The sequence below is a fragment of the Ranitomeya imitator genome, chromosome 3 (assembly GCF_032444005.1).
Source record: "Ranitomeya imitator isolate aRanImi1 chromosome 3, aRanImi1.pri, whole genome shotgun sequence".
Classification (NCBI taxonomy): Eukaryota; Metazoa; Chordata; class Amphibia; order Anura; family Dendrobatidae; genus Ranitomeya; species Ranitomeya imitator.
In genome coordinates, this window is record NC_091284.1 from 27,087,130 (window position 1) to 27,102,467 (window position 15,338).

The window sequence follows — 15,338 nt, forward strand, 5'->3', positions numbered from 1 at the left end:
CGCGGCATAACGCGGTCCGTTACCGCCGGCATTAACCCTGTGTTAGCGGTGACCGGAGGGGAGTATGGAGCGGGCGCCGGGGACACTGACTGCGGGGAGTAAGCAGCAGAGCGCCGGGGAGACTGACTGCGGGGAGCGGAGCGCCGGGGACACTGACTGCGGGGAGTATGGAGCGGCCGCCGGCCACTCACTGCGGGGAGTATGGAGCGGCCATTTTCTTCCGGACTGTGCCCGTCGCTGATTGGTTGTGGCTGTTTTGCGCGACCAATCAGCGACTTGGATTTCCATGATAGACAGAGGCCGCGACCAATGAATATCCGTGACAGACACAGACAGAAGGACAGACGGAAGTACCCCTTAGACAATTATATAGTAGATACAGTGGGTACGGAAAGTATTCAGACCCCTCATTTTTTTCTCATTAATGTACACTCTGCACCCCATTTTGACTGAACAAAACAGAAATGTACAAATGTTTGCAAATATAATAAAAAAGAAAAACTGAAATATCACATGGTCATAAGTATTCCGAACCTTTGCTCAGACACAGTCCCATGCTGTCCATTTCCTTGTGATCCTCCTTGAGATGGTTCTATTCCTTCATTGGAGTCCATCTGTGTTTAATTAAACTGATAAGACCTCGCAGCTCACAGTGCATGTCAGACCAAATGAGAATCATGAGGTCAAAGGAACTGGCCAAGAAGCTCAGAGACAGAATTGTGGCAAGGCACAGATCTGGTCAAGGTTACAACAGAATTTCTGCAGTACTCAAGGTTCCTAAGAGCACAGTCGCCTCCATAATCCTTAAATGGAAGAAGTTTGGGACCACCAGAAGTCTTCCTAGACCTGGCCGTCCAGCCAAACTGAGCAATCATGGGAGAAGAGCCTTGGTGAGAGAGGTAAAGAAGAACCCCAAGAACACTGTGGCTGAGCTCCAGAGATGCAGTAGGGAGATGGGAGAAAGTTACACAAAGTCAACTATCACTGCAGCCCTCCACCAGTCGGGCCTTTATGGCAGAGTGGTCCGACGGAAGCCTCTCCTCAGTGCAAGACATATGAAAGCCGCATAGAGCTTGCTATAAAGCACATGAAGGACTCCCAGACTATGAGAAATAAGATTCTCTGGTCTGATGAGATGAAGATAGACCTTTTTGGTGATAATGCTAAGCGGTGTGTGTGGAGAAAACCAGGCACTGCTCATCACCAGCCAAATACAATCCCAACTGTGAAACATGGTGGTGGCAGCATCATGCTATGGGGGTGTTTTTCAGCTGCAGGGACAGTATGACTGTTTGCCATTTATGGAAACATGAATGCGGCCAAGTACAGAAATATCCTGGATGAAAACCTCTTCGAGTGCTCTGGACCTGAGACTTGGCCGAAGGTTCACCTTCCAACAAGACAATGACCCTAAGCACACAGCTAAAATAACAAAAGAGCAGCTTCAGAACAACTCTGTGACCATTCTTGACTGGCCCAGCCAGAGCCCTGACCTAAACCCAATGGAGCATCTCTGGAGAGACCTGAAAATGGCGTCCACCAACGTTCACCATCCAACCTGACGGAACTGGAGACGATCTGCAAGGAAGAATGGCCGAGGATCCCCAAATCCAGATGTGAAAAACTTGTTGCATCATTCCCAAGAAGACTCATGGTTGCACTAGCTCTGAAGGTGCTTCTACTCAATACTGAGCAAAGGGTCTGAATACTTATGACCATGGGATATTACAGGTTTTATTGTTTAATAAATTTGCAAAAATTTCTACATTTCTGGGGGGTTTTTTCAGTCAAGATGGGGTGCAGAGTGTACATTAATGAGAAAAAAATGAACTTTTTTTTTTTAATTTACCAAATGGCTGCAATGAAACAAAGAGTGAATACTTTCCATACCCACTGTAAGAAACCATAAACTTATTATAAGCGCCATACAATACAGTACCCATATAACAACTCCATATGTTGGTCAAGTAATGCAGCGCCCCAGGGTCCTGGTCGTTGCAGTAATATAATTCTCCTCTAGGGGGGAGTGATGTTACGTTTGGAGGCAATAAAGGAGATCTCTTTACCAGATAACACAAACATACAACACATTTCATACTCCAGTCCACCAGGGGGAGCTCTGCTCCTATTTATTAGGGCACTCTTCACACTGGTGGTAAAACTGGTGGCCTGGATAGGAAGTTAGGCAGTTGCTGGCTGAGCTTCGGCTCAGGTAGTTGGTCCCTGGCAGGGGTGGGATCCTGTCTGAGGCCTAGACAGAAGGTCACGGAGCTGTGCCTGCCCCATGTGCGGCAGCATCCTAAGAAAGGACACGAACAGAGAACTGTATTGTAGAGAGTGAGAAGAAGTCATAGCAAAAGGAGTGGAAACCAGAAGGAGTTGTGCCCTGCACAGGCTGCCTCCTTCTGAGGCGCAGGATCCGGTAGCCGGAACACCGAGGGAGCAACCGTCCTTTATGCCTTGCTCCAGAGACCGGCAGGACAGCTAATTGCAAGTTACTGATCTGCCCCATACCCAGGAGGCAAGGTGGCACCCACGAGAGGCCGGGGCATGATAGAGTCCCTGTAAAAAGCCTCAGGCCACCGGTCATACGGGTTTGTCCTATCCATCTGGGGGTCAGAGAGAGACATAACATCTAGAACATCTACAACAGTTGTGAGGACCTTATAAGAGGCTCAGCAATAATGTACTACAACAACCAGGCGCTAGAGGAAGACTACTGATTTCCACCTGGATAAGGAGACTCTGGATTTGCCTCCAAACCGGCCGGACTCTGCCTGCCCTGTGATCTGGTGCTCTGGACTGTGGACGCTGAAGCCTTCAGTAAAGGTAAAGAGACTGCACCCTTGTGTCCTCGTTCTTCACTGCGCCTCTCACCATCCACCATCTACACACCAGGAAGCCCTGGGGACATACTTCACCTGTGGGAAGGTACACCATCTAGCTGCCATCACATCACCCCAGCGGACCCCTTAAAGCAGCGTCAGTCACCCTGACCGAATACCACAGGTGGCGTCACGAACATTTCCCCTTTAAAGACCTTTCCCCCTTTTACAACGGACGTCCCTAGGGCCACGGACCGGGTCAGCCACCGTGACATCCCCCGTGAGAACCGAAGGACCCGGTACCGAGTACCCCTAGCCCTTGGGGGCGCTCCAGTAACACTTCTATACAGTTCCTAAAATAACAACGCCATACACTGCAAGAATAATATACCGTCTTTTACATTACCAAATACCACCATACTGTGCACAAATTATGCTACCATACAGTTACTACAAAACTATTCAGTACATAAAGTCATCTAATAACAACTGTACAGTGTATAAATACTACTGTCATATAGCTACCACATAACTATAATAACAGGGCTAAACACTGCAAAAATACTATCCCAAACATACATGTTAAACCCATGTCTAACACGCTGTGGGAACAGGTTTAAGACCCAACACTTTTTTGACAAACTTTGGGGTACTGTTATGGTTTTTGGGAAGAAGACTCAATGTTGTGATTATTAAGAAGAATCAAAATCTGGAAGTAACATGTTAGTCGGGGCTCCAACAGGTTAGTTGTATATTGAAGGGAATCTGTCACTAGGTTTTTGTTTCCTATCTGAGAGCAGTATGATGTAGAGGCCGAGACCCTGATTCCAGTGATCTAACACTTACTGGGCTGCTTGATGTAGTTTTGATAAAATCACTAGCAGTGCTCTGAATGCTGAGCTCTGAATAACCCCGCCCCCATGCCACTGATTGGCTGCTTTCTGTGTACAGGTAAAAAGCTGCCAACCCATAGTCCTCTTCAGATAATCTCCTTCCGGGAAAACTGTGCTTTTATCACAACTACAGCAAGCAGCCCAGTAAGTGACACATTGCTGGAATCAGAGTCTCTGTCTTTTCGTCATGCTGCTTTCAGATTAGATGGCAAAAACCTAGTGACAAATTCCCTTTAAACATTTCTTCCGTTAGATCTAAGTTGAGGAATGCTGTACGATTTCAGCTGTGAAGCTTGCAGAATTGTGAATACAGCTCTGAACTAATGTAATGTATTTGCAAAGTTTTTTTTTACCAAAGAATTCTTACAATAATATGCCAGAAAACAGGAAACTTCCTATCTTCACCTACAGTAAGGAACAATGGCAACTTCCCAACAGCCGGCAGACCACAGCGATTGGGGAAGAGCAGCTCCTAGCCTGTTATCACTACATACAGATGTTAATACGTCTTGTCCGTTACACCGGTGATGAATCATTGGGTGCGGTTCGGTGTTTTCTCTCGTACTTTTCTCATACGTGTTGTAGATGTTAATTTCTGTTTCATTAATGGATGTCAATGACACATAAAGGTCCCGCCGTTCTGGGGATGACAATGTTGGGGCTTTCCATTTTTGAAGGACACATCCTTGGCTTATGACAATGTGGTGTGAGTGTTTCGGGGAATCTCATTAGACCACCCTTTCTCTTGACCTGTTAACAGTGGACTTAGGTGTAAGGCCCCCAGAGTGAGGAATGGAGTATTACAAAATGCCGGTTCAAATGAATAAATGGCCATCAAATAGTCCTTGAGGACTTTTCACCCTAACATATGGGAACCAACAGATAATTCACCACTTGGACTATCGAAGGTGATTAATAAAGTGATTAATGATAATAACCCTGGTGGTCTAGAGTAGTGTAGATGTTATCCCTTGATTTCCAACCATCCAGGAATGGACATCTGGTACAAACATACACATATTCACGTATCCGTTCCATGGTGGGTCATGTAGAACGTGGAGAAGTTCCTCAATGGACACTAGTCCACTAGTCTGGCCATCAGTGGATGTTGAGGCACCATATAGTGTTTTGGGCTCATGTCTACTGAAAGGGAATCTGTCACCAGGTTTTCGCCACCTAATTAGAGAGCAGCATAATGTAGATACATAGACCCTTGTTCCAGTGATGTGTCTTACGTGGCTGCTTGCTGTAGGTTTAATAAAAGCACAGTTTTATCAGCAGGAGATTATCACTAGAGGACTAATAAGTCTGCTGTCATGTACAGGGGTTGGACCAAATAATGGAAACATCAACAAAAGTTAGTTTAATATGGTGTAGGTTCACCTTTTGCGGCGATTACAGCCTCAATTCTCCGAGGTATGGATTCATACAAGGTGTGAATTGTTTCCAAAGGGATTTTAGCCCGTTCTGCAGTTAAAACACCCTCCAGTTCTTTGAGCGACGATGGCGGCGGAAATCGACGTCTAACTTGAATCTCTACAATCGACCATAAATACTCAATAATGTTGAGGTCTGGGGATTGTGGGGGCCAGATGAGATGCTCAACTTCATTAGAATGTTCCTCGTGCCATGCTTTAACAATTCTAGCTGTATGAATTGGTGCATTTGGATCGCCCCGATGGGGCCGTGGGGTACTCGGTACCGGGTCCTTCGGTTCACGGGGGGATGTCACGGTGGCTGTGACCCGGTCTGTGTCCCTGGGACGTCCTTGTAAAAGGGAAAGGTCTTTAAAAAGGATAAAGTTTGTGTTCGTGACACCACCTGTGGTATTCAGTCAGGATGACCGACGCTGCTTTAAGGGGTCCGCTGGGGTGATGTTATGGCAGCTAGATGGCATACCTTCCCACAGGTGAAGTGTATCCCCAGGGCTTCCCAGTGTGTAGATGGTGGATGGTGAGAGGCGCAGAGAAGAACGAGGACACAAGGTTGCAGTCTCTTTATCTTTACTGAAGACTTCAGCATCCCCAAACCAGGGCACCAGATCACAGGGCAGGCAGAGTCCGGCCGGTTTGGAGGCAAGTCCAGAGTCCCCTTGTCCAGGTGGAAATCAGTAGCCTTCCCTTGCGCTGTGGTGGTGTAGTCCCTAACTGCCTATGGCTTCACATAAGCGTCTCAAAGATGTGGTGTTCCTCTCTCTCTGTCCCCCATATAGAATAGGACAAACCTGTATGACTGGTGGCTTGAGGCTGTTTATAGGGACTCTAGCACGCCCCGACCTCTGAGGGTTGCCACCGTGTCTCCTGGGTGAAGGCCGGCAGGTAACTTACAATTAGCTGTCTTGCCGGTCTCTGGAGCAAAGCATAAAGGTCCTTACTCCCTCGGTGTTCCGGCTACCGGGCTTCTGCGCCTCAGAAGGAGGCAGCCTGTGCAGGGCTGCTCCCCTTCTGGTATCCTCTCCTTTGCTATGACTTCCTTCACGCTCGCTGCAACACAGTTCTGCCTTTTGAATGTCTCTTTCTGGGAGCTGCAGCTCTGAGGGCATGCACAGCTCCTTTAACCTTCCATCCTCCTCAGACTCTGGTCTGGAACTTACTAACTTTCCCTACAGACTACCAGTTATATATATATATGGGGAGTGACCTAATAAATAGGAGAAGCTCCCCCTGGTGGTCTGGAGTGTGAAACGTGTTGCATGTTTGTGATACCTGGAAGCAGTTATTATCATTTTTTGCCTCTAAACGTAGCATCACTCTCCCCGAGAGGAAAGCAATACCACTGCGACGACCAGGACCCTGGGGCGCCGCACATTATCATCCTGAAAGATGGCGTTCCCCTCCGGGAACAGTGCTTGAACCATTGGATACACTTGGTCACCCAAAGTGCCTAAATAATCTCGGCTGTAAATTCTTCCATGAAGGGATATCATTGGCCGGGCAGATCTCCACGAAGTAGCACCCCAGATCATCACAGAACCTCTGCCATGTTTTACGGTTGGGAGAAGGCAGTCTGGATGGAACGCTTCTTTTGGCTCTCTCCAAACGTACACGAGGTCGGACTTTCACCATATATATCTCAAAATTATCATATAACAGATATTCTGCACAAAGGGAATCTAAATTTTTGGGCTGTACAGCATAAGACCAATCTTGTTGCTAACCATGTAGAGGAATGACATTCTTACACCATAGAGAGCCCCTTCAACCATCAGGATGTACATGTAAGGCTTCATTTGACCGAGTGAGGTTTGGAAACCCTGAAAACCAGTGACGCGTGATGTGGTGACTATTATGTATCCTACACTATCTGTACTGCTCCCGTGGAGGCCGGTGGCATGAGCTGGTGATGTGGTGACTATTACCTACCCTACACTAACTGTACTGCTCCCTTGGAGGCATGAGCTGGTGATGTGACTATTACCTACCCTACTCTATCTGTACTGCACCCGTGGAGGCCGGCCTCATGAGCCGGTGATGTAGTGACTATTATCTACCCTACACTATCTATACTGCTCCCTTGGAGACTAGTGGCATGAGCTGGTGATGTGGTGACTATTACCTACCCTACACTATCTGTACTGCTCCCTTGGAAGCCGGTGGCAGAAGCTTGTGATGTGGTGACTATTACCAACCCTACACTATCTGTACTGCTCCCTTGGAGGCCGGTGGCATGAGCTGGTGATGTGGTGACTATTATCTACTGTTAGGTCTCAAGTTCCCACTTCTGCACAGGGGGAATCTCGGGCCGTCTCCTCTGCGGTCTCCCATTCCTATCCAGCCGCAGTGGAGTCTGCTCAGCAGGGACGTCGGTCCCAGCGTCTTGCTCGGTTTCACTCTGTACAGAGAGTTACTGCTGCTTCTTCAGCTCCTGCCATTAAAGTCAGTGCTGGTCAGCGGCGAGCGGACTTCTCTGGGACTAAGTCCTTGTTTGCGCACACTGAGCATGCCCAGAGCAAGATCTCCCGTTGGAGATCGAGGGTCATGTGCTCAGGCTCTGCAGCGCATTCCATTGGTCCTTTTGGCAGGTCTTGGAAGGGCAAAGTTTCTGTGGCCACTTCCTGTCCTACAACTATATAAACTGCGCATGACCGCACGGCCATGCGCTAGTGTACAATTATTATGTGTGTGTGTAGATGGATGTATGTCGATGGATGAAAGCTCCTAAGTATCCCTCCCTAGAGTTGTTGACTGCTCGCGGATGATGGTAGCTCTCTAGCGCCCGACTATCCATCTGTATGTTACACACATCACAGCGTCCTGTAGCTGTGCCTGCCAGTACGGCGCCGTGCGCCTGCCTTGCGCTTTCCATACCCAAGTCTGGGTGGTTAGTGGCGTCCGTCAGTGCGGCATCGCACGCACTCTTGTGCTCATATATTTCTCATAAGGTTCACTACACACCCAGTTGCGGTGTTGTGCCAGCAAGGGTCTAATCGGGCTTCAATCCCTTTTGGGGTTAAGTTCGCTGACTACTTGCTCGCGCTCTAGTGCGGTACTGCGGTCCTGTGAATTAACAGGATCGCTTTCTTCACGCTGGGTGAGGTTTAACCCACGCGTGTTTACTTTTAAGTACCGCCATATAGTCTGTCATTTACTAGCAGCGGGTTTCGCCTGCACGGTGGACCCCGGACTGCGAACGCATCTATATCATCTTTCCTGGTGCGTTCCGCCAGTCCTAACAATCTACCGTACACTATCTGTACTGCTCCCTTGGATGCCGGTGGCATGAGCTGGTGATGTGACTATTACTTACCCTACACTATCTGTACTGCTCCCTTGGAGACCAGTGGCAGCAGCCTGTGATGTGGTGACTATTACCTAACCTACACTATCTATACTGCTCCCTTGTAGACCAGTGGCATGAGCTGGTGATGTGGTGACTATTACCTAACCTACACTATCTATACTGCTCCCTTGGAGACCAGTGGCATGAGCTGGTGATGTGGTGACTAATATCTACCCTACACTATCTGTACTGTTCTCTTGGATGCCGTGTGGCATGAGCTGGTGCTGTGACTATTACTTACCCTACACTATCTGTACTGCTCCCTTGGAGACCAGTGGCATGAGCTGGTGATGTAGTGACTATTATCTACCCTACACTATCTGTACTGCTCCCTTGGAGACCGATGGCAGCAGCCGGTGATGTGATGCGATGAAGGTGATGAACAAGGCAGGAGAGTCCATTTTAGTTAACAACAGAAAGTCTGTTAATGACAAAGGTAAACCTTGAAAGACATAAGAGAAAACCGGCATCAGACTCAAAGTATTTCACAGATTATATTGATAGTTTTCATATAGATGGTTATACATGGCAGTCATTTACATTTCTTCTTAATCATGATCTCACAATCATACATCTGCATATCACCGGTCCGGAATCCTTCTTTACTATTTCTAGAACACCAACTCCAACAGCTACCTTTCCAGATGCATCCATGATGTGAGACTGAATTCCTTCAGTAAAGCTTCTACACTAGGTTGGCTTCTTTCAATCCACCACTGTAACAAGGTGACCTTGTCCAGCCCACAGCAGTCTCAGTACTACCAATAGCTCTGCTTCAGTGTTGTTTCTTACTATGCCCACGTTTAGGCCTCTCCCAACTTCTCACTAAGTTGTACTAATGTTAGGCTCACTAGGTGAGGTGGATCCTCAAAGCTCAAGAGACCGGGTGGGTACATAGGCCACGGTCGTCGGTGTGGCAGGGAGCTGAGTCACGTGGGAAACATATAGTAACGATACGGGAGGCTGGTCAGTCCCGAAAAGACAGGTAGGGAAGGTACTGGAAGACTGCTGAAAAACGTGAGTCTAAACAGAGGTAGCAAAGATTGTGGAAGCTGCAAGTAGACAGGATAAGTCCTGAGACCTCAGACAGATAGCAGAGGTCTTGGAAGCTGTAGGTGGAAAGGAGACATCCTATAAGCCACAGGTGGACATGTATCAGGGGTCCTGGAAGACCGAAAACAGGTAGCAGAGATCATGGATACTGCAGGCAGACAGGAGACATCCTGGAAGCTGCAGGTGGACATGTGATCAGGTTTGGTTCTGGAAGACCTCAGACAGTATACTCTGAGGGGGGCTGCAGTATACTCTGAGGGGGGCTGCAGTATACTCTGAGGGGGGCTGCAGTATACTCCGAGAGAGGCTGCAGTATACTCTGAGGGGGGCTGCAGTATACTCTGAGGGGGGCTGCAGTATACTCTGAGAAAGGCTGCAGTATACTCTGAGGGGGGCTGCAGTATACTCAGTGCGAGGCTGCAGTATATGGAGCGCCCCCGTAGGGCCATGGGGTACTCGGAGCCGGGCCCTTCTGTTCTCAGTGGGATGTCACGGTGGCTGACCCGGTCCGTGGCCCTCGGGAGGTCCGTTCATGAAATGGGGGAAAGGTCTTTAAAGGGATAATGTTCGTGACGCCACCTGTGGTATTCGGTCAGGGTGACCGACGCTGCTTAGGGGTCCGCTGGGGTGATGTTATGGCAGCTAGATGGTATACCTTCCCACAGGTGAAGTATGTCCCCAGGGCTTCCCAGAGTATGGATAATGGATGGTGGATGATGTAAGGCGCAGTGAATAACGAGGACACAAGGTTGCAGTCTCTTTACCTTTACTGAAGGCTTCAGCATCCACAGTCCAAGGTAGGGACCACAGGGTAGGCAGAGTCCGGCCGGTCTGAAGGCAAATCCAGAGTCCCCTTAGCCAGGTGGAATGCAATAGCCTTCCTATGCGCACAGTAACACTGTAGGTCCTTACTTGCATAAGCTCCAATAAGATCCTCACTGTTGTTACTCCCCTCACTGTTCCCCGTAGTCGGATAGAACAAAACACATATGACCGGTGACTTGAGACTTTGGTTAGGGACTTTAGAGACACCCCGGCCTCTTTAAGATTGCCACCTTGCCTCCTGTGTATAAAGGGCGGACAGGAAACTTGGAATCATCTGCCCTGCCGGTCTCTGAAGCAAGGCATAGAGTACTTACTCCCTCGGTATTCCGGCTACCGGATTGCACACCAGAAGGATGCATCTTCTCTCGACCACTCTCCTCTCTGGTATCCACTTGTTGCTATGCCTTCGTTTCTCCCTCACTGCAATACACTTCTCTTCTATTCTATATCTCTTTCTTAGGATGCTGCCGCACGTGAGGCAGGCGCAGCTCCATGGACCCTCGTCCTCCTCAGACCGCAGTGTGGCTCTGACTGGAGATCACTCCAGCCAGCTCGACCTGGAGACCTTTCTGTGTCGGTCCCTAGCCAGGAACTCTCTAACTTTCCCTCCAACTACCAGTTTTACCTAACTGTGAGGAGTGGCCTAGTAAATAGACCCTTTGCTGGACTTGGCTGGAGTGTGAAGTCTGTTGTGTGGTTGTGATACCTGGACAGAAGATCTCCTTCATTGCCTTCAGACGTAACATCACTCCCCCTGGTGGAAGAATAACATTACTGCAACGAACCAGGACTCTGGGGCGCTGCATATACTCTGAGGGGGCTGCAGTATACTCTGAGGGAGGCTGCTGTATACTCTGAGGGGGCTGCAGTATACTCTAAGGGGGTCTGCAGTATACTCTGAGGGGGGCTGCATTATACTCTGAGGGAGGCTGCAGTATACTCTGAGGGAGGCTGCAGTATACTCTGTGGGAGGCTGCAGTATACTCTGAGGGGGGCTGCAGTATACTCTTAGGGGGCTGCAGTATACTCTGAGGGGGACTGCAGTATACTCTGAGGGGGGCTGCATTATACTCTGTGGGAGGCTGCAGTATACTCTTTGCAAGGCTGCAGTATACTCTTTGCAAGGCTGCAGTATACACTGAGGGGGGCTGCAGTATACTCTGAGGGGAGCTGCAGTATACCCTGAGGGAGGCTGCAGTATACCCTGAGGGGGGCTGCAGTATACTTTGAGGGGGGTTGCAGTATACTCTGAGGGGGGCTGCAGTATCCTCTGAGGGGGGCTGCAGTATACTCTGAAGGACGCTGCAGTATACTCTGAAGGACGCTGCAGTTTACTTTATCAAGGACCATGAGCAGATCATTATACTATATGTACTATATGGGACTGCATTATACTGTATCGAGGACTACCTGTCCCCATCATTCTTCCTCAGCTTTTGTAAAGAAACTTGGGAACAAGCTACGAATGACTTCAATATTGTCGATCACGCTCTTTTAGCCGCCTGAACTCAGCGCATGTTAATACAGCAGAAACATTTCTGTGTGATGGTGCAATATGTGAGCATTTGGGGCCCCACTTTAAACTTTTGCCCAGCGCCCCACTTTGTCTAAAACCGGCCCTGACTGTGACCATATAATAGCTCCGTACATAAAGTCATCTAATACCAGAGCTCTACCGTGTCTAAAGGTACCGTCACACTGAACGATATCGCAAGCGATCCGTGACGTTCCAGCGTCCTGGCTAGCGATATCGTTCAGTTTGACACGCAGCAGCGATTAGGATCCTGCTGTGACATCGTTGGTCGCTGTGTGTGACGCCGATCCAGAGATGTCTTCACTGGTAACCAGGGTAAACATCGGGTTACTAAGCGCAGGGCCGCGCTTAGTAACCTGATGTTTACCCTGGTTACCAGCGTAAATGTTAAAAAAACAAACACTACATACTTACCTTCAGCTGTCTGTCCCCGGCGCTGTGCTTCTCTGCACTCCTCCTGCATCCTGTGTCAGCGCCGGCCAGCCGGAAAGCACAGCGGTGACGTCACCGCTCTGCTTTCCGGCTGACCGGCGCTGACGGTGCAGAGGAAAGCAGAACGCCGGGGGACAGACAGCTGAAGGTAAGTATGTAGTGTTTGTTTTTTTTACGGGGACCTCGGGATCGTTGGTCGCTGGAGAGCTCTCTGTGTGACAGCTCTCCAGCGACCAAACAGCGACGCTGCAGCGATCGACATCGTTGTCGGTATCGCTGCAGCGTCGCTTAGTGTGACGGTACCTTTAGCGGTAAAGAGGAACTTGGCTGATGAATTACTGTGAAAACCCTTATCAGTGATGGGGGAGGACAATGTTTAGATGTTATCGATTTTATGGTTGGTAATTTAATGTGAGAAGTTTAGAAAATGAATGCGTCAAGATCGGTTATATCCGCCCTTCCTCTAACAAAGCTCTGATGGAAAGAACTTTTTTTTTTACCATAAAGTCAGATCATGAGACTGCAATGGGGGCAACTAGAGAGAGGACGCTATTTAATGGCTAGTAAGAACCTGCAGAGGGATGTGCCCAAGTCATATATTTATGTTACTCGCTTCAATAGCACCAACATATTCTGCAGCGCTTTACAGCCGTCATCATCATCACTGTCCCCGATGGGGCTCATAATCTAGATTCCCTATCAGTATGTCTTTGGAATGTGGGAGGAAACCGGAGAACCTGGAGGAAACCCATGCAAACACGGGGAGAACATACAAACTCCTTACAATGGTGGGATTTGCATGCAGGACCCAGCACTGCAAAGTAATAGTGCTAACCACTATGAATATAGGGGCTAGAACAAGGGCACCTCATACACGTTAGCTAGCTGTTGCTAAAATTTTGTCCAACAACTATCTCCCCCGACTCCCTATTCTCAGAAAGGCTCAACCGAGGGCTTCTTCATTCTCTACTAGAGCCACGGCCAGAATCATCCATCCTCCTCTGAGATTCCAATGGCCGATCCTTCTCTTACGAGGCCCCCATCATTGTAAAACTCAGCTGATCCCTCTGATATCGGCAGGTCCAGATGACTTTAGTCTAATGTGTATGGGAGACTTAAGACCTCATGACTAGGAAAGTTCTGGTGTCAAGCAGTTCTCGAAAGAGACCCTCTCCATTGTCTATGCCCACCACTGACTGATGAGTAACATCTGGTGGAATTACTCTTTGCCTTTGATTTAGGCAGGAAGGTGACCTGTGTGGCATCTTCTTCTTGTCTCCCCATATTGAGTAGGTCATTGTCACTTTCTGCACTTCAAGGGGTCGTCCACTATTTTTTTTTTTGCATTTTAAAAATGGTTGACAAAAAAAAAGGAAGTATATTCACTTACGTGACTCCCGCTATTTGTGTGCGGCTTGTCAGTGCCCCTTACAGGTCTCTTCACTTTCTTTTCAAGTGAGGGTCATCCTGTGACTGCTGCAGCCAATCATTTAATACTGATTGGCTGCAGTAGACATGTGATGTCCACTTCTGAGAATGAATAATAATAACGAGGAGTGGTTTAGGTCCAGTTTGGGGGGGGGGGGGGTATATACTTTTTTTGTCATTTTCAGGGACCCATGGTAGGTTTTAAAATAAAAAAGTAGTGGACAATTCCTTTAATTATTGTCATACACTATAATGGCCTAATATCAGTGCCACCCTCCACTCAAGAAATAATATACTGTAGAGAACCTATGCAGTAGTGCCACACAATGTCAAACCGCCATACTGTGCTCAGTGACCAAATAACAGCTCAAAACATTAATATCACGGCTATATAACCAATGGGAAAATTTATAGCCTTGGGTGAAAGCCACTGATGGCACATAAGTCTTCCCCTCATAAGGCCAGTCCTGTATCTAATCATTGGTTAGTCCCCACTGAAGGTTGTGGGTCCCAATGAAAAATCTGTATCAGGGCCCCAACTGTCAGAGTAGTAGTAATGGAACCTTTTGGACCCCCCTAAGCGCCAGTAACCAGGTGCAACTGTAACCCTCGCCCCTACTATAGCCATGGCCTTGGTTCGTCCTTCCTTTCCTAAACATATGGGTATACGGCAACCAATCTGTTGTATACATCCCATCAAGGGCACCCAATGATTGGATGAGTATGTAATATACCAAGTATACTAAAAAGACAAACCTTACATCAGTTCTAGCTACTTGGAATTTTTGTACATAAAAACAAACAAAAAAAATACCAACAAAGTGCTAAGTCATAAAACACAACAACGTAGTATAGTAAAAGATGAACTGGCAACTCGATATACAATATGTTATTTATCCGGTGTAACCATAGAGGAAGCAAATAAATCAATAGAAACTATTCTACTTGTGACAATGGTGTTTTGTTGGATTGGTGGGAGTCCAGATCCCGAGTCCCCCACCGATTGCTCATAGTCTAAGGATCTCCATACCGATAAACTCACGCTGGAGCTGAGCTCCTCTGCCTGCTGAGCTCTGCTGTTCTGCACAGTCTTTTGAGAGAGCTGTCGTTATCTCGCCAAGATATGATATTGATAAGAACAAACCTTTTGAAATTTTAATTTTCCCTGAAAAGACCCGTATGACACTACTATCTTTTCTTCAAACGCTAATCTTCTTCATTCCTGTGTTCTCACACACAATCTGTACAGTTTCTTCAGTATTTTATGACTTTCTCTCCCTATCTCTGTGTCAAAACTGTGATGTTCTGTCACTATCCAGATTCATCATAAGATGGCTGCTGCATTTCTGGCCTCGGCTTTTATACAGGCTTTGATAGTCTCTCTGCATTTGGAGCTCTGTATTAGGCAACATTGGACCTATTCAACATTAAAATACAATTATAAAGTTATAAGTCAACTTTCTTTCCCGAGACTACCACCAACATTTTCACCAAAATAATAATAAAATTATATCACATTAAGTGTTAAACAATAACCCTCCAACTCCCCCAGACCTCCAGAGATATTGA